Here is a 20,520-nt window from a genome sequence, read left to right on the forward strand (position 1 = left end):
ACACAACAGATATTATTAAGAGGAGTGTTTTATGATTCTAGAAGTCAGTTCATTAAGATGACATAAAAATTTAAATATGTACAGAACTTCATCAAGGCAAATTGGAAGTGGTCAAACAGGAGATGATGAGAGTGAACATCAACATTCTAGGAATCAGTGAAATAAGATGGACTGGAATGGGTGAATTTAACTCAGGTGACCATTATATCTACTACTGTGGGCGGGAATCCCTTAGAAGAAATGGAGTAGCCATCATAGTCAAAAAGAGTCTGAAATGCAGTACTTGGATGCAATCTCAAAAACAACAGAATGATCTCTGTTCGTTTCCAAGGCAAACCATTCAATATCACAGTAATACAAGTCTATGCCCAGACCAGTAACGCTGAAGAAGCTGAAGTTGAACAGTTATATGAAGACGTACAAGACCTTCTAGAACTAACACCCAAAAAAGATGTCCTTTTCATTATAGGGGACTGGAATGCAAAAGTAGGAAGTCAAGAAACAACTGGAGTAACAGACAAATTTGGCCTTGGAATACAGAATGAAGCAGGGCAAAGGCTAACAGAGTTCTGCCAAGAGAACGCACTGGTCGTAGCAAACACCCTCTTCCAACAACACAAGAGAAGGCTTCACATGGACATCACCAGATGGCCAACACAGAAATCAGATTGATTATATTCTTTGCAGTCAAAGATGGAGAAGCTCTATACAGTCAGCAAAAACAAGACCGGGAGCTGACTGTGGCTCGGATCATGAACTCCTTATTGCCAAATTCAGACAAATTGAAAAAGTGGAGAAAACCACTAGACCACTCAGGTATGACCTAAATCAAATCCCTTATGATTATACAGTGGAAGTGAGAAATAGATTTAAGGGACTAGATCTGATAGAGTGCCTGATGAACTATGGATGGAGCTTCATGACATTGTACAGGAGATAGGAATCAAGACCATCCCAAAGAGAAAGAAATGCAAAAAAGCAAAATGGCTGTCTGAGGAGGCCTTACAAATAGTTGTGAAAAGAAGGGAGGCGAAAAGCAAAGGAGAAAAGGAAAGAATGCAGAGTTCCAAAGAATAGCAAGAAGAGATATGAAAGCCTTCCTCAGTGATCAATGCAAAGAAATAGAGGAAAACAATAGAATGGGAAAGACTAGAGATCTCTTCAAGAAAATGAAAGATACCAAGGGAACATTTCATGCAAAGATGGGCTCAGTAAAGGACAGAAATGGTAGGGACCTAACAGAAGCAGAAGATATTAAGAAGAGGTGGCAAGAATACACAGAAGAACTGTACAAAAAAGATCTTCACGACCCAGATAATCACGATGGTGTGATCACTCACCTAGAGCCAGACATCTTGGAATGTGAAGTCAAGTCGGCCTTAGGAAGCATCACTACGAACAAAGCTAGTGGAGGTGATGGAATTCCAGTTGAGTTATTTCAAATCCTGAAAGATGATTCTGTGAAAGTGCTGCACTCAGTATGTCAGCCAATTTGAAAAACTCAGCAGTGGCCACAGGACTGGAAAAGGTCAGTTTTCATTCCAATCCCAAAGAAAGGCAATGCCAAAGAATGCTCAAACTACCGCACAATTGCACTCATCTCACAGGCTAGTAAAGTAACGCTCAAAATTCTCCAAGCCAGGCTTCAGCAATACGTGAACCATGAACTTCCAGATGTTCAAGCTGGTTTTAGAAAAGGCAGAGGAACCAGAGATCAAATTGCCAATATCTGCTGGATCATGGAAAAAGCAAGAGAGTTCCAGAAAAACATCTATTTCTGCTTTATTGACTATGCAAAAGCCTTTGACTGTGTAGATCACAAGAAACTGTGGAAAATTCTTCAAGAAATGGGAATACCAGACCACCTGACCTGCCTCTTGAGAAATCTGTATGCAGGTCAGGAACCAACAGTTAGAACTGGACATGGAACAACAGACTGGTTCCAAATAGGAAAAGGAGTACATCAAAGCTGTATATTGTCACTCTGCTTATTTAACTTCTACACAGAGTACATCATGAGAAATGCTGGGCTGGAAGAAGCACAAGCTGGAATCAAGATTGCTGGGAGAAATATCAATAACCTCAGATATGCAGATGACACCACCCTTATGGCAGAAAGTGAAGAAGAACTAAAGAGCCTCTTGATGAAAGTAAAGAGGAGAGTGAAAAAGTTGGCTTAAAGCTCAACATTCAGAAAACAAAGATCTCAGCATCTGGTCCCATCACTTCATGGGAAACAGATGGGGAAACAGTGGAAACAGTGTCAGACTTTATTTTGGGGGGCTTCAAAATCACTGCAGATGGTGACTGCAGCCATGAAATTAAAAGACACTTACTCCTTGGAAGGAAAGTTATGACCAACCTAGATAGCACATTCAAAAGCAGAGTCATTACTTTGTCAACAAAGGTCCATCTAGTCAAAGCTATAATTTTTCCTGTGGTCATGTATGGATGTGAGAGTTGGACTGTGAAGAAAGATGAGCACTGAAGGATTGATGCTTTTGAACTGTGGTGTTAGAGAAGACTCTTGAACGTCCTTTGGACTGCAAGGAGATCTAACCAATCCATCCTAAAGCAGATCAGCCCTGGGTGTTCATTGGAAGGACTGATGTTGAATCTGAAACTCCAATACTTTGGCCGCCTGATGCAAAGAGCTGACCCATTGGAAAAGACCGTGATGCTGGGAAAGATTGAGGGCAGGAGGAGAAGGGGACGACAGAGGATGAGATGGTTGGATGGCATCACCAACTCACCGGACATGGGTTTGGGTGGACTCTGGGAGTTCGTGATGGATAGGGAGGCCTGGCGTGCTGCGGTTCATGGGGTCACAAAAAGTAGGATACAACTGAGTGACTGAACTGAACTGAACTTCAAAGAGTATAAAGCAGAAGCAGAACTGACAGAGAAATACGCAAGTCTCTAGTTAGAAATTTCAATAGTGCTTTCTTAGTAATTGAACTTCTTAAGTAGATAGAAAATTAGTAAGGTTCTAAAAAACTTGAACAACACTAACATCTTTTTTTTTTTTTGGCTGCACCAGGCCTTGGCTGCAGCACACAGTGTAGTGTGCATGCAAACTCTTTTAGCTGCAGCATGTGCAATCTTTACTTGGAAAGTTCCATGGACAGAGGAGCCTGGCATCGATAGTCCTTGGGTTCGAAAAGAGTTTGACACAACTTGAGTGACGAATTTGTGTGTGTGTGTGTGTTTGTAATCTTTAGTTACAGCTTGCAGGATCTAGTTCCCTGACCAGGGATCGAACCTGGGCCCCCTGTATTTGGGAGCTTAGAGTCTTAGCCACTGGACCACCAGGGAAATCCCTTAAATATCTTGATACAATATTTATAGACCACACCACCCAGTGGCAACCCACTTCAGTATTATTGCATAGAGAATCCCATGGACAGAGGAGCCCAGGAGGCTACAGTCTATGGGGTCCCAAGAGTTGAACATGACTTAGCAACTAAACACCACCCACCCAAAAAGAGTAGAGCACTCTTTTCAAATGTTCATGAAACATTTACCACAATAGACTATATTCTGGGCCATAAAATAATATATTTAAGAGGATTGAAACCAAACAAAATATATTCTCAGGCTACGAAGAAATTAGCATAAAAATAGCATCTGAAATCTACAAATATATGGAAATTGGATGGCACACTTATAAATAACCCCCTGCTCAAAAAGGTCTAGGGAAATTGGAAAATAACTTTAATTGAATGAAATGAAAACACAAATAGCAAAATTCATGGCATACAGCTGAAAAGATTGATCTCTAGCTCTGCAGGGTTGGAAAGAATCAGTCATGACTGAGCCACTGAGCACGCATGCACTGGTTAGAATGATAAGGGGAAAGAAAGACACAGGTCAGGAATATTAGTAAGGAAAGAAGAGACACCACTACAGATCCCATAGGGACATTAAAACAACAATAATATTTATTGGCAACTTTATGCCAATAAATTTTTATGAAATTGACTATGTCCTTAAGAGACAAACTGCCAAAGCTCACTCAAGAAGATAACCTAAATAGCCATATCTATATTAAAGAAACTGAATTTCTTGTTAATTATAAATTCATTTGCTCTGTTAGGTAGAGAAAAAAATGGAAAATTCAGTGCTTGATACATTTATGGTAGAGAATAACAGTTTTGTTCTCCAGTCTTAGAATTGATTTTCCTTGTCCATCATAATTTTTGCTGGAAGCAAGAAGTAAAGTTTTCTTTATACTTTAATTTCAAAATTATTGCCTGAATTTCTAAGGAGTTGCAAAGCTTACAAGCCACTGTCATCTTAGCTGTTACCATTACTTGAACTAGAGCCAATTAAATGTGATTCTTGTTCTTAAAATGAAAGTACATTTGAGAATAATGCTAATTATATGTTTACTAGCCTCACAGGTAAGCACTGTTGTTGTTGTTGTTCAGTCCCTCAGTCGTGTCTGACTCTGCAACTCCATGAACTGCAGCATTCCAGGCTTCTCCGTCCTTCAGTATCTCCTGGAGCTTGCTCAAACCCATGTCCACTGAGACAGTGATGCCGTCCAACCATCTCATCCTCTGTCGCTCCCTTCTCCTCTTGCCCTTAATCTTTCCCAGCATCAGGGTCTTTTCCAATAATCAGCTCTTCGCATCAGGTGGCCAAAGTATTGGAGCTTCAGCTTCAGCATCAGTCCTTCCAGTGAATATTCAGAGTTGATTTCCTTTAGGATTCACTGGTTTGATCTTGCTGTCTGAAGGACTCTCAAGAATCTTCTCCAGCACCACAGTTTGAAAGCATCAGTTCTTCGGTGCTCAGCCTTCTTTATGGTCTAACTCTCACATCCATACATGACTACTGTAGATGATTATTAAAAGTATTATTATCCCTTTTTGTATGTTGGCCAAGTCCATAGTAAAGTAACAAAACCCAAGATGACATAGCTAGTAAGTTCTAGTGTTAGATTTTGAATCCAGGTCGGACTCCATAATCCAAAGTTACCACTAAATTATGTTACCTATCATGTATCTGATAAGTACTATAAAATGCCATTAAAGTATCCTTTTGGATCTTTTCTCAGAGCTACTTTCTAATTATGCTTGAAGTAAACAGTAGGGATTTTTAAAAATCTAAAGTATGGAATGTAATATTTCATTGAAAAAGGAAATAATGAATATAGTCATTTTACCATATACTTGTAGTTTGAATGGAACTGTTTTGATACACCTAATGAAACAGATTCAGACATTTTTTTTAAAGTAACATGAGGATGCTGGGGGACCATAGAAAATGTATACAAAGACAAAAACATGAAAAGAATAGGCGTTTATCCAAGTGGACAGTTACTATAATGGAAGAAACAGGAGAAAATAAAAAAAGGAGAAGAAGGGATTGCAGAAAATAGACAAGATGAAACAGCAGAAATGAACACTACTTGTGTAATAGGATGTATTTACAATTATCAACTTGCTACTTCAATCAAATATAGACCTTAATGATACTTGGAAAAAGGTGCTTTATATATATATTTAATTGTACTGTTTGCTTTATTGGAATGATCTTGAGCATTACTTTACAGGAACCATGAACTTCCTGATGTTCAAGCTGGTTTTAGAAAAGGCAGAGGAACCAGAGATCAAATTGCCAACATCTGCTGGATCATGGAAAAAGCAAGAAAGTTCCAGAAAAACATCTATTTCTGCTTTATTGACTATGCAAAAGCCTTTGACTGTGTAGATCACAAGAAACTGTGGAAAATTCTGAAAGAGATGGGAATACCAGACCACCTGACCTGCCTCTTGAGAAATCTGTATGCAGGTCAGGAACCAACAGTTAGAACTGGACATGGAACAACAGACTGGTTCCAAATAGGAAAAGGAGTACGTCAAGGCTGTATATTGTCACCCTGCTTATTTAACTTATTTACAGAGTACATCATGAGAAACGCTGGACTGGAAGAAACACAAGCTGGAATCAAGATTGCCGGGAGAAATATCGATAACCTCAGATATGCAGATGACACCACCCTTATGGCAGACAGTGAAGAGGAACTAAAAAGGCTCTTGATGAAAGTGAAAGTGGAGAGTGAAAAAGTTGGCTTAAAACTCAACATTCAGAAAACAAAGATCATGGCATCCAGTCCCATCACTTCATGGGAAATAGATGGGGAAACAGTGGAAACTGTCAGACTTTATTTTTTGGGGCTCCAAAATGACTGCAGATGGTGACTGCAGCCATGAAATTAAAAGACACTTACTCCTTGGAAGGAAAGTTATGACCAACCTAGATAGCACATTCAAAAGCAGAGTCATTACTTTGTCAACAAAAGTCCATTTAGTCAAAGCTATGATTTTTCCTGTGGTCATGTATGGATGTGAGAGTTGGACTGTGAAGAAAGCTGAGTGCCGAAGAATTGATGCTTTTGAACTGTGGTGTTGGAGAAGACTCTTGAGAGTCCCTTGGACTGCAAGGAGATCCAACCAGTCCATTCTGAAGGAGATCAGCCCTGGGATTTCTTTGGAAGGAATGATGCTGAAGTGAAACTCCAGGACTTTGGCCACCTCATGCGAAGAGTTGACTCATTGGAAAAGACCCATGCTGGGAGGGCTTAGGGGCAGGAGGAGAAGGGGATGACAGAGGATGAAATGGTTGGATGGCATCACTGACTCGATGGACATGAGTCTGAGTGAACTCCAGGAATTGGTGATGGACAGGGAGGCCTGGCGTGCTGCGATTCATGGGGTTGCAGAGTCGGACACGACTGAGCGACTGAACTGAAGAGTATATAAATCTGATATATTAACTAATGATGGCATGTAGTCATCATGATTAGGAAAACACTTAAAATTATGTTTTACAAAAATTACTAAAATTGACTGTGGTGAAGGTACAAATATCTGTGAATATAATAAAAAATCACTGAATTAAACACTTAAAAATAGGTTTAATTTTTGTATTGCCCTTAATTTCTATATTTTTGTATTCCTAATGCAGATGATATTACATACTGTATATAAAATGTTAGGACAAAGATGGGGGATTTACTGTACTTTCTCCTCAGAGTATTCAGCTATCACTAGAAAACAGCATTCAGAGGACTCATCAGATTAAGTTTTTGTTCTTATTTTTATTTTTTTTATAAATGCTCCCAGAGTTAATCACATTCAGAAACAACCATTCACTCACAGGACTCAATTCAGAAACATCGGAGTGTAATATAGACATGGGAACATAGTCTGTTTTTCTGTTTGTTTGTTTTTTTTTATTGTTTTGAATAAAGAACCCACATTTTTTAATGTTTTTAATATATTGTTGAGGCACAGAGTCAGACACGACTGAAGCAACTTAGTAGCAGCAGCAGCAGCAGCTTATTATATAAAAGCTTAGTAGTTTAGCAACAAAAATTAAATGTTATTTCATGATGACCTCTCACTCACTTGGTAAGATGAGTTTCAAATTTTGAAATAATCCTCATGGGTCCTCAGAATTTCTAGAATTTCAAGATATTTAAATTAAACAGCTGTATTATTGAGATTACAGTCCTCCATGTGAATCCTGATTTACCTCAATATCAGTTAGCAACAAGAAAATGGTTTCTTTGTTTTTTTGCTTGTGTTTTTATTTTTCTTTTGGGCAGAAAATCAGCTTTAGGAATTTAGAAACTAGACCACATAATGGAAATTGCATTACCTGCCAATAGTTCTATTAGAAAGGGTCTACTGTAAAGAGTTTTGTTTTAACATGTTATGTTATATATAAAATATGTAATGTATTTTATTTTTATATACTATTACATTTATCATATATTATAAATATAATTAACTATTCAAAATGCTAACTCATTAAATTATTAAATGTCGCTTATTAGATTGAATTACCTTTGATACATATAAACAATTTAAAACAAGCAAATTTAGCTATTTAAAAAAACAAGCAAAATCTTGTCTCAAGGTCTGCATATTTTTCTGGTAAATATCACATACAGAATTTTTTAAAAAGTAACTCTTTTGAAATGTGGCCCCAAAACTGACTAAAAAGGATTTTTGTTATGGCTAAAGACTTAGGTTTCTGGAACTCCCATGTGAAATAAGAACATTGAGTACACTTAAGAAGTAAATCAAGAAAAAAAAAGATGTAAATCTGAAGATTTTGTGTCATTTGGAAAAGTCTTATATTTTCAATTTTTGTTTTAAAACTGAAAGAGTAATTCTTAATCATGTTTCAAACAGTGCTCTGCAAAGCAAATTATGTCTTGAAAGAAATATTTTTCATTTGGATTCTTACTAATTATAGTATCTGTAATTTATTAGTTAAATCTAATTATAAATAAAACATTTAATACCCTCTGCAAATGTTTCACCTGCTTTAATTACTCAGTTCCCAAACCGAATTTGGAAATAACAGCATTTAACTTGCATTTTCCTGCTGATTTGATAATTAATCAAATATCTTTGTAAATGTACTTATTTTAAATACGTTGGTCAGAATTTTTTATGTTATTGTAGAAGAGTGAAGAGATTTTTAAAAAATCTTTGCATTATATATTTAAATGCTGACAATTAAGTGCATGTTTTCTGATTATAGCTTTTCTTGTGTTAAATGTATGATATATTTCATTTCATTTATTCTCTCGCTACACAGTTTCTGTGGGAAATACTAGCTGTTCAGAGACATAGTACTGAAGGCCAACTCTTTAGTACTATGGTTCACAGTAACCATAGCAATAACTGTCCTAAAAATAAAGAGTCCCTATATCAGCACAGATGGAATCATCTTACTGAGGAAGAATCAGGTTCACAGGCAGTGGTATCACCTGGACCCAGGAATCCCATGTGATAGTAACATAATCCAAGAGCATGAAGGTTTAATAAAGATATAAAAGCTTAAAATTAGATTTTATATTTAGACCAGGCTTTATAGTGAAACATAACTTAAAACTAAAACTGTATCTGTAGATGCTAAATAATTTTCCAACAAGGAAACATCACAATTCATATTTTTAGCCACACAAGGATTAAACTCAAGGTATTAATTCCTTCATTCATGGCTTGTAAATGTTTCCTTATATTTGGAACTGATTCTGAAGTTTGAGTCAGTGAGATTGATTCCTGACAGTGATCTTTCACTCCTGAAAATTGCACAGAACTTTGTACCCTCCTAGTAAAAATATATCTTGCCTTATCTTGTAACTCAGGTATTTTTATACTTGCTTTATTCTCTAGCAGGTTATAAATCCTTGAAAAACTTGCCTTATTTATTCTTTTATCTCCTACACAGTGCCTTACACATGATATAAGTTCAACAAATGTTTGATTTGGACTTAATTTGAGTTTTTTTAAATTGAAGCATAATTAACACGTTCATTTCAGGTGTGTAACACAATAATTTGATATTTGTATTTATTGTGATATGATCCACAATCTTTAGTTCGTACCTATCATCATACATAGACACAGAAGTTTTTTTCTTATGATGAGAAAGAACGTTTAAGACTTACTCTCTGGTAAACTTTCAAATATACAATACAGTATAGCAGCTATAGTCACCGTGCTGTACATTACTTCCCCATGACTTATCTATTTTATAACTGGAAGTTTATCCTTTCGACTCCCATCACCCATTTCACCCATCGTCCACCCTATACCTTGGCACCCACAGATCTGTTCGCTGTTATCTATGAGATTGGCTGCCTTTTTTTTTTTTTTGGTCTTTTTGAATTGCACATATAAGTGGGATTGCACATTTGATATTTTTGTTTCTCTGTCTGACTTGTTTCACTTAGCATAAAACTCTCTCTCTCAAGGTCCATTTTTGTTGTCACAAATGACAAGATTTTTCTTTTTTGTAACTGAATAATGTTTCATTTTATACATATATATACCACACTTTATTCATTCATCTGTCAATCTTTCACGTACCTTTTGGCCATTTGTATGTCTTCTTTTAAAAAAAATGTCCATTCATTAATTCTGTTTTTTAACAGACTTTATCACAATTCTTATAATGAGTATAAATCCTCATTTAAACTATTTATACACAATTACACTTCTTCTTCTTTCACAGTACTTTGTGAAAAGGAAACCCTCAATATTTGCTGAATTGAACTGAACATACTTAAAGTAGTTTTACTTAAAATTTTTTCAAAATCAGTTTTTATGAGGACTATATATTTCTCTTTTTGCCTAACCACCTAAAATATATCCTTTAAAGGGGGAAGAAATAAAAGTAAGTGAGGGGACTTCCCTAGTGGTCCAGTGGCTGACTCCATGTTCCCAATGTAGGGGACCCAGGTTTCACCCCTGGTCAGGGAACCAGATCCTATATGCTGCAACTAAGTGTTCACATGTCACAAGTACAGATCCTGCATGCTGCAACGAAGACCTGGCACGGGCCAAAAAAAAAGAGTACATGAGGAAATAAAAACATAACTATCAGATTTTGAGAGTTTCATAATGTCAGAAATCTTCATCTTGATCAAGCTAGAGAATTTCACCCAATTTATATATTGATCTCTTCTCTTTTTTATCTTCATAAAAGCATTTACCATACTTACTTCATATATTACATCATTTCTTCCCCCTTTCTACTATCCTGCAAAGTCAATTGATTATTCTTGCTAAGGTTAATGAATAGCATAATAAAACGTATGATTCCAAAGAGTTACAAAAGCTAAAATCACCTAGAGGCTTACTTTTGCAGCTATGTAGTGGGTTTGTGTGGCAGCCTGGGCTGTGTGAGAGAGTTGTGAATGATAGAGTGGGACTGACCTGGTCTTACAGATTAACAGGAAGCATTCTTGTCTGTGCTCAGGGTCCTGTGGTCTTCATAGGCCACAGGAGACACTGAGACATGATCTGTTTGCTCAGGAGACATGATCTGTTTGCTCAGCCATGAACAACATCCATTTGGCTGCAGTGCCACAAGAGTTTCAAAGCTCAACATCTAGCAACTCCTTGAAGCCCCAGGCTGTTTTCTCTGATGTCCCACACTCCTTTTCACTCCGTCTTACTTACTGAAACCTAACTCCTGCCACATATATAATAAGCCCCATTTCTTCAAGCCCTCAGCACAATGCTTATACTCAATTTACAATTTACCTCATTCCATTTTTGTTGTTGTTCAGTCACTAAGTCATGTCCAACTCTTTGGACCACATGATTGCAGCACACCAAACTACCCTATCTTTTGGAGTCTGCTCAAATTCATGTCCATTGAGTGTGTGATGCTATCTAATCATCTCATCTTCTGCTGTCCCCTTCTCCTTTTGCCCTCAATCTTTCCCAGCATCAGGAGCATTTCCAGTGAGCTGGCTCACTGCATCAGGTCGCCAAAATATTGGAGCTTCAGCTTCAGCATCTGTTCTTCCAATGAATATTCAGTATTCATTTAGGATTGACTGGTTTGACCTCCTTGCAGTCCAAGGGGCTCTCAAGAGTCTTCTCCAGCACCACGATTTGAAAGCATTGATTCTTCAGCACTCAGCCTTCCTTATAGTCCACCTCTCATATCCATACATGACTACTGGAAAAATCATAGCTTTGCCTAGACGGACCTTTGTCAGTAAAGCAATGGCTTTCTAATACGCTGTCTAGGTTTGTCATAGCTTTTCTTCCAAGGAGCAAGCATCTTTTAATTTCATGGTTGCAGTCACCATCCACAGTGATTTTGGAGCTCAAGAAAATAAAATCTGTCACTGCTTCCACTTTCCCCCCATCTATTTGCTATGAAGTGATGGGACTGGATGACATGATCTTATATATGTTTTTTATATTGAGTTTTAAGCAAACTTTTTCACTCTCCTTTTTCACCTTCATCAAAAGGCTCTTTAGTTACTCTTCATTTTCTGCCATTAGAATGGTATCATCTGCGTATCTGAAGTTGTTGATATTTCTCCTGGCAATCTTGATTCTAGCTTGCAATTCATCCAGCCTGGTATTTCGCATGATGTACTCTGCATATAAGTTAAATAAAGAAGGTGACAATATACAGCCTTATTGTACTCCTTTCCCAATTTTGAACTAGTCTGCTGTTCCATGTCTGGTCTAACTATTGCTTCCTGATCTGCATAAAGATTTCTCAGGAGACAGGTAAGATGGTCTGGTATTCCCAACTCTTTAAGAATTTTCCATAGTTTATTGTGATCCACACAGTCAAGGGCTTTTTGGCATAGTCAGTGAGGCAGAAGTAGATGTTTCTCTTCTGGAATTCCCTTGCTTTTTCTATGATCCAGCAGATGTTGGCAATTTGATCTCTGGTTCCTCTGCCTGTTCTAAACCCAGCTTGTACATCTGAAAGTTCTTGATTCACATACTGCAGAAGCCTAGCTTGAAGGATTTTGAGCATAACCTTACTAGCATGTGAAATGAGCACAACTGTATGGTAGTTTGAACATTCTTTGGCATTGCCCTTCTTTGGGACTGGAATGAAAGCTGGCTTTTTGGCTCAGCAGTAAAGAATCTGCCTGCAATGCAGGAGTCACAGGAGACACAGGTTCGAACCTTGGGTCAGGAGGATCCTCTGGAGGAGGAAATGGCAAACCACTCCAGTATTCTTGCCTGTAAAATCCCATCAACAGAGGAGCTTGGTGTGCTACAGTCCAAAGGGTTGCACAGAGTCAGACATGACTGAGCATGAGCAGCCTAATTCTACTTTGCCTGACTGTTATCTTGCCTCTACCTTGTTAATTCCTTGAGACTAAGACCAGGTATTTTCATCTTTATCTTCTCACTATTGCCTTGTCATCCCATTCTTGGTCCAGATGGATCCAAAGGTTCACCAAAATAAAAATGAAGTTGTGTTTCAAAACTTCTTTGGTTTTAGCCTCCTTTGGGACCAGTGAAGCTGCCCCACCCATTCTGACTTATTTTAGGATTGAACACATAAGCTACATGTGACTACAGGTAAGCATTTTTTATATAGCAGAAGTGTGACCAGGTGTTTTTAACAAAGAGCAACATGATTAGAAATTCACTGTGAGAAGGAAAAATTTTTAGTAACAACTATAAAAGCCATCAATTCCAAAAACTTAATCCTTTCAGTAATGTAAAAGCTGCCCAAATACTTTCTTCAACTTTATTTATACAAAAATGCCCTATTGTAGGGTTAGTATTTGTGCCAATAGCATTAGCATTTATTGCTCAATTATGATTTCAGCAGCAAGAATACAGGTATTTCTCTTAAGGCATATTTGATGTGAGGACATATTTCAATTCATTCTCCAAATTTATATAACAAATGCTATTGAAATTCCCAATTTTCAACCTGATGAAATTTTCATAACACCCAGGTGGATCCCAACATTGCTTGCTTAGCATTTGGTCACATGATTAGAAGGTTTAAATTATTTATGGAAATATTTTTATTGAGATATGATGGATATATAACTTTGTATTTGTTTTAGGTATACATTATAATGATTTGGTTGTTGTCATTGTTCAGTCACTCAGTTGTGTCTGTCTCTTTGTGACCCCACGGACTGCAGCACGCCAGGCTTTCCTGTCCATCACCATCTCCCTGAATTTACCCAAACTCATATCCATTAAGTCGGTGATGCCATCCAACCATCTCATCCTGTGTCATCCCCTTCTCCTCCTGCCCTCAATCTTTCCCAGAATCAGGGTCTTTTCAAATGAGTCAGCTCTTTGCATCAGGTGGCCAAAGTATTGGAGTTTGAGATTCAGCATCAGTCCTTCCAGTGAATATTCAGGGTTGATTTCCTTTAGGATAGATTGGTTTGATTTCCTTGCAGTCCAAGGGACTCTCAGAGTCTTCTCCAACACCACAGTTCAAAAGCATCAATTCTTTGAAACTCAGCCTTCTTTATGGTCCAATTCTAACACCCATACATGACTACTGGAAAATCATAGCTTTGACTATATGGACCCTGGTTGGCAAAGTAATGTCTCTGCTTTTTAATATGCTGTCTAGGCTTGTCATAGCTTTTCTTCCAAGGAGCAAGCGTCTTTTAATTTCATGGCTGCATTCACCATCTGCAGTGATTTTGGAGCCCTAGAAAATAAAGTTTGTCACTGTTTCCATAGTTTCCCCACCTATTTGCCATGAAGTGATGGGACCAGATGCCATGATCTTAGTTTTTTGAATGTTGAGTTTTAAGCCAGCCTTTTCACTCTCTTCTTTCACCTTCATCAAGAGACTCTTCAGGTCCTCTTCACTTTCTGCCATAATGCTGGTGTCATTTATATATCTGAGGTTATTTATATTTCTCCCAGAAATCTTGATTCTAGCTTCTGCTTCATCCAGCCCAGCATTTCACATGATGTACTCTGTATATAAGTTAAATAAGCAGGGTGACAATATACAGCCTTGATGTATTCCTTTCCCAATTTTGAACCAGTCTGTTGTTCCATGTCCAGTTCTAACTGTTGCTTCTTGACTTGCATACAGGTTTCTCAGGAGGCAGGTCAGGTGGTCTGGTATTCCTACCTCTAAGAATTTTCCACAGTTGGTTGTGATCCATATAGTCAAAGGCTTTAGCGTAGTCAATGAAGCAGAAGTAGATGTTTTTCGGGAATTCCCTTGCTTTTTCTATGATCCAACAGATGCTGGCAATTTGATCTCTGGTTCCTCTGCCTTTTCTAATTCCAGTTTGAGCATCTGGGAGTTTTGGGTTCACATACTTTTGAAGCCTAGGTTGGAGAATTTTGAGCATTACTCTGCTAGAATGTGAAATGAGTGCAATTGTGCTATAGTTTGAACACTCTTTGGCATTGCTCTTCTTAGAGATTGGAATGAAAACTGACTTTTCTAGTCCTGTGGCCTCAGCTGAGTTTTCCAAATTTGCTGGCATATTGAGTGTAGCACTTTAACAGCATCAACTTTTATGATTTGGTGTATGTATATATTACAGTAAGTTTAGTTAACATCCATCATTCACAGTTAAACACTTTTTTTCTTTGCTATAACTTTTAAGACCTATTCTCTTAAAAATTTCCCAGAAACTTTTCATAGAAAAACTGGTAAAAATGGTCGTGGCCTGTCTGGTTTAGCTCCTGAAGACTGGGGTAGGGGACATTTCCAAGTCAGGTCTGAACAGAGTGCTGAGAGCCAGAAATAGGAAATCCTTTCCAAATGGATTGTGTAATTACAAAGAGAGTGTACATAGATTAAAATTCAAGGGGACTGTCAATCCAGGAAGGCAAAGAACATAAATAGGACAATTCTGGACAGTAAATGACAGACCATCTGAATGAGAGCTGGAGACAGCTGGTATTGCCTGAGACTGGATCTCATGTTTTAGGGCTGATCTGATTCGTTTAAAGAGTCTGGAATGGAGCAGACCCTAAACTTCATATTTTGTCGAAGTTACAGGAATACCATGTCTATTGTTCAGTCAGTTTTGGTCCAAAAGGAAAGTTGTGGGATAGGTTGATCAGTCAGTCATTTCATATCACTGGTTTAAAGCAACTTTTCATGTTATTTGGTACCATTTTATTCATGTTTCTTGTATTTGTGTTTCATTGAGTTTCTTTGGTCTATGGGTTTATAGTTTTTATCTAATTTGAAGTTTTCAGTCACTGTTTATTCCAGTGTTTTTTTCTGCCCCAATTGCCTATATATTAGGTTGTTTAAAGTTTTATTAAACTTCCCTGATAGTTTTTTTTTCCTTCATGTGTTTCATTTTGGATAGTTCTGTTGTTTTGCCTTCAGATTCACTAATGTTTTCTTTTTGCATATTTCATCTGCTGCTAACCTCATGCAATATATTTTTCACCTCAGACATTGTAGTTTGCATCTAGGATTTTAATATGGGTCTTTTAAATCTTTCATATCTTGACTGAACATGCTCAATATTTCCTCTACCTTCTTAAACATATAGAATAGTATCTGTTTTAATATCCCTGTCCTCTACTTCTATAAGCTATGGTTTTTCTGAGTCTGATTTTATTGATTGATTGTTGTCTTCCTTATGGTTTGTATTTTCCTGTTTCCTTGCATTTTCTTGTAATTTTTGAGTTAAGTGCTAGACATTGTGAACTTTACATTTCTAGGTGCTGGATATTCCTGTATTTTTGAGTTTTGGTCTGGAAATGCAGTTAAATTATTTATAAATAGTTAACTCTTTAAAAAATATTTATTTATTTATTGGGCTGACTCAGGTCTTAGTCGCAGCATGCAGGGTCTTTGTTGTGGTGTGCAGACTTTCTAGTTGCAGACATTGCAGAGCTGCATAGGCTTATTTCCCTGACCAGGGATTGAACCCACATTCCCTAAATGGCAAAGCAGAGTCTTAAGCACTGGCCCACCAAGGAAGTCCCAAAGAGATAAATCTTTCTGAGGCTTGCTCTTCAGCTTTGTTTTATGGAACTGTTAGTCTAGGACTAATTTTTCTCTACTACTTAATGAAACACAAATTAAAAGATTTTCCATTTTGTGTGATATGAATTTGAACTGTTTTTGTCCCTGTATGAGCTTTGAGAATTGTTTCCTTTGTTCCTGTCAGGTAGTTCTTCCCCAGAATTGGATGATTTCTTTCCTCATATGCACAAATTCGTATTCAGCTGAAAACTTGAGGGACACTCTCACCTCTGGGACTTTGCCCTGTGGACTCTAGCCACTCTGTCTCCTCAATTTAAAGAGACTACCAGTAGAGGGATATATGACCATTAAAACAAAAGATAATTAAATTCTAGTTGACAAAAAGAAGAGAGTCAAAGACAGAACCATTATTTAAGGGACAAACGAAAGAAAGTCTGTAAAGAGATTGAGAAGGAAAGATCAGAGAGGTGGGAGATATATCTGGAGAGAGTTGGTTCCTAGAAGTGAAGAAAGAAAGGGTTGTTTCTGGTTTCTTCCCCTGACGGATGAGGTTGGTTTGGTGGCTTCTGAAGGCTTTGTGCCTGCATCCTGGTGGGAGGGGAGTTTTTTCCCTCTGATGGGCAGGGCCATGTGAGGTGATATGTTTTGGGGTGTCTGTGGGTAGCCCCGTCTGCTGGTGGTTGGGTGTGTGTTCCTGTCTTGCTTGTTGTTTAGGTGAGGTGTCCAGTGCTGCAGTACTGCAGGCAGTTGAGTGGTGAAAGGTCTTGGATTTGGGTGGAGGTCTTCGTGGGAGTTCTCTCTGAGTAATACTCCCTGGGGTCAGAAGTTCTCTGGTGATCTAACATCCTGGACTCAGCGCTCCCATCCCAGAGGCTCAGGCCCAACTTCTGGTCAGGGAACCAAGACCCCAGAAGCCGTCATGGCAATAAAAGGGATTAAAACAAACAGACCCCGCCTCCCACCACCCCCCCCCCCCCAAAAAAAAAGCAAAATACAAAACCCAGACGAAGGGTAAAAGAAAAACCAGGCAGATAGAAACAAAAACAAAGGAACATACATACACACACACCCATATATACACAAAAGAAATCAAAACAGACCAAGGAAAACAAAACCCAAGAGTCCAACAAAGTCAGGTCAGTTCTTTTGACCCGATGAACAAAAGAAACAAAAATTAAATCAATCAGTTAAAAACAAAACTAACTAAAACAGAAAACAAAACCAAAGCAGAGTGCCAACTGAACAATAAAGCAAAGAAAACAAAACAAACAAAAATGGTGGGGGTAAAAAAGAAAAAATAGAAATGCAAAGTTAAACAGAAGTATGTAAAAAAGATCCACATATATTAAAGAAAAACAACAACAACAAAAAGAACCCCCAGAAAACAAACAAAACAAGCCAAAAAAGCACAGAACAGCAGAAAGCTAAACAGAAATAAAATATATAAAATAAAAAGTAAGATTTAAAAAAATCTCAAAAACCTAAATAGAAATAATAATAGTAATAAAAATAACAACCACAACAGAGAAAATAGAGAGAGAGAGAAACAAAAACAAAAACAACAAAAAAGGAAAAAAACCAGAACCCACAACAGAAGGAATCGAAACATAAGAATAATAATAAATATTTTCTCAGGTCTCAGCTGTCAGCATCCTTTCCCCTCACTGTGAGCCACAGCCCATCTCCACTTCCCTAGGAGGCCCTCCAGTGCCCGGGGAAAGCTGGTCGACCTGCTGTGAGGACAGACTCTGATCTGGCCCTACTGCTGGGTATGCTTGTCCCCAGTGTCTGCAGCTGCCAGAGCTAGAGGGTTTTCTTTTCAGGGAACATTCTGTGTCTTCAAATATTCCACAGACACAGAGTCTACCTAGTTGATTGTATGGATTTAATCTGCAGCTTGTGCGGCTGATGAAAAGGTTTTTGATCTTCTTCCTTAGGCACTCTGCCCCTGGAGCTCAATTGTGGTTTTATCCCCACATCTACCTGCTGGCCATCCATAAGAGTCTACTCCCAAGGCTGCCCTGGAGGACTTGGGTCCGCCCGAGTGATGACCAGAAGTGGAGATGGCATGGCTGCCTGGATCGTGGAGACTCCCATAGCACCAAGTGCACAGGGAAGCCGGTGGCCATGGGCACAAGAGATACGACTCTATTAGGAGTCTTTTCTAGCTTCTGGCAGCTGGTGTTTGAAGGGCTGCCCTCGCTGGGATCCTTCTCTATTGCTCAGGGGCCAGTGCTGGGGAAGAGAGAGCTACATTGATGGCTCCTCCCCCTGCATGTGAGTCAGCAGTAGCGCCCTGCTTCCAGAGCCGCCCTGTTTCCCTTAAAAGGCATTCCCTGCTGCAGAGTTCCTCCTTTTCTTCAGGTCATCTCCTCGCAATCAGTAGCAGTCCTCACCCTGAGTTTGCTCTCCAGTCTGGCAACCCACTCCACTACTCTTGCCTGGCAAATCCCATGGACGGAGGAGCCAGGTAGGCTGCAGTCCATGGGGTCGCTAGGAGTCGGACACGACTGAGTGACTTCACTTTCACGCATTGGAGAAGGAAATGGCAACCCACTCCAGTGTTCTTGCCTGGAGAATCCCAGGGACGGGAGAGCCTAGTGGGCTGCCGTCTATGGGGTCGCACAGAGTTGGACACGACTGAAGCGACTTAGCAGCAGCAGCAGCTACATGCTCCAGCTCCCAGCTGCCATGTGCCATCGGTGGACGTGCATCCTGGGACAGGTTATGTAGGGCCGCGGCTCGGATTGTCTGTGTGGTTTTCACTTTATTCAGGCTGTCATGGATCAGCTCCTTCACCCTCTGACAGCCTCAAATGCTTTCCTTTCTGTCCCAACTGATTCCTCTGGATGTGGGAATCTCTCCTCTGCTTCAGCTCGCCCAGTACTGACTCTCCTCTTCCTTCTTTCTTTCTTTTGTCCTACCCAGATATGCAAGTATCCATATAATTCTTTCCAGTGGTCAGGGACTCCTGCTAGTATTCAGGTCGTATTCTGTGAGAACTGTTGCATCTATAGATGTATTCTTGATACATCCATGGAGAGAGATGTACTCCATGTCCACCTACTCCTCCACCTTCTTGAGCCCCTTCTGTTTCTTCCTTTTTTACTGCTGACTACTGTTCCATTTTATAGATATACTCACATGGTTTATCCATTTGCCTTTAGGCGAGTATTTAAGTTATTCCTAGTTTTGGATTATTATTAGAGGAGCTGCTATAAAAATTAATATGCAAGCCTTTGTATATATATTACATATTATTTCTCTTGAGTAGTGCTTAGGAGGGCTTTTGTTTTATTATATGCTAAGTGCAGCCATGAAATTAAAAGACGCTTACTCCTTGGAAGGAATGTTATGACCAACCTAGATAGCATATTCAAAAGCAGAGACATTACTTTGCCAACAAAGGTCCGTCTAGTCAAGGCTATGGTTTTTCCAGTGGTCATGTATGGATGTGAGAGTTGGACTGTGAAGGAGGCTGAGCGCCAAAGAATTGATGCTTTTGAACTGTGGTTTTGGAGAAGACTCTTGAGAGTCCCTTGGACTGCAAGGAGATCCAACCAGTCCATTCTAAAGGAGATCAGTCTTGGGTGTTCTTTGGAAGGACTGATGCTAAAGCTGAAACTCCAATACTTTGGCCACCTCATGTGAAGAGTTGACTCATTGGAAAAGACTCTGATGCTGGGAGGGACTGGGGGCAGGAGGAGAAGGGGACGACAGAGGATGAGATGGCTGGATGGCATCACCGACTCGACGGACGTGAGTTTGAGTGAACTCCGGGAGATGGTGATGGACAGGGAGGCCTGGCGTGCTGTGGTTCATGGGGTCGCAAAGAGTCGGACAGGACTGAGCGACTGAACTGAACTGAACTGAAGTGTACTTTATAACAAATAGCTAAACTGTTTCCCAAGTTTTATTATGTTACATTTCTGCCAGTAACGTATGTTGTAGTTATTTCACATTCTTACTGATTCTTCGTATTGTCAACTGTTTGGATTTTAGCCATTCCTGTAGGCTTTTAATTTTCATTTCTCTGATAACTAATGATATTGAGTAGTTTCTTATACACTTATTGGCCATTGTGTATCCTATTTTGTGAGGTGTCTGGGCAAAGTTTTTGCCCATTTAAAAAATGAGTCATTTGATTTATTATTCAGAGTAAGAATTCTTCATATATTCAGGCTTTATGTCCTTTGAAGATATATATTGAAGCCCAAATCTATGGTTTGCCTTTTCATTTCTTTAAATAAAACAAAACAAAAC

The sequence above is a fragment of the Bos indicus x Bos taurus genome, chromosome 2 (genome assembly GCF_003369695.1).
Source record: "Bos indicus x Bos taurus breed Angus x Brahman F1 hybrid chromosome 2, Bos_hybrid_MaternalHap_v2.0, whole genome shotgun sequence".
Taxonomy (NCBI): domain Eukaryota; kingdom Metazoa; phylum Chordata; class Mammalia; order Artiodactyla; family Bovidae; genus Bos; species Bos indicus x Bos taurus.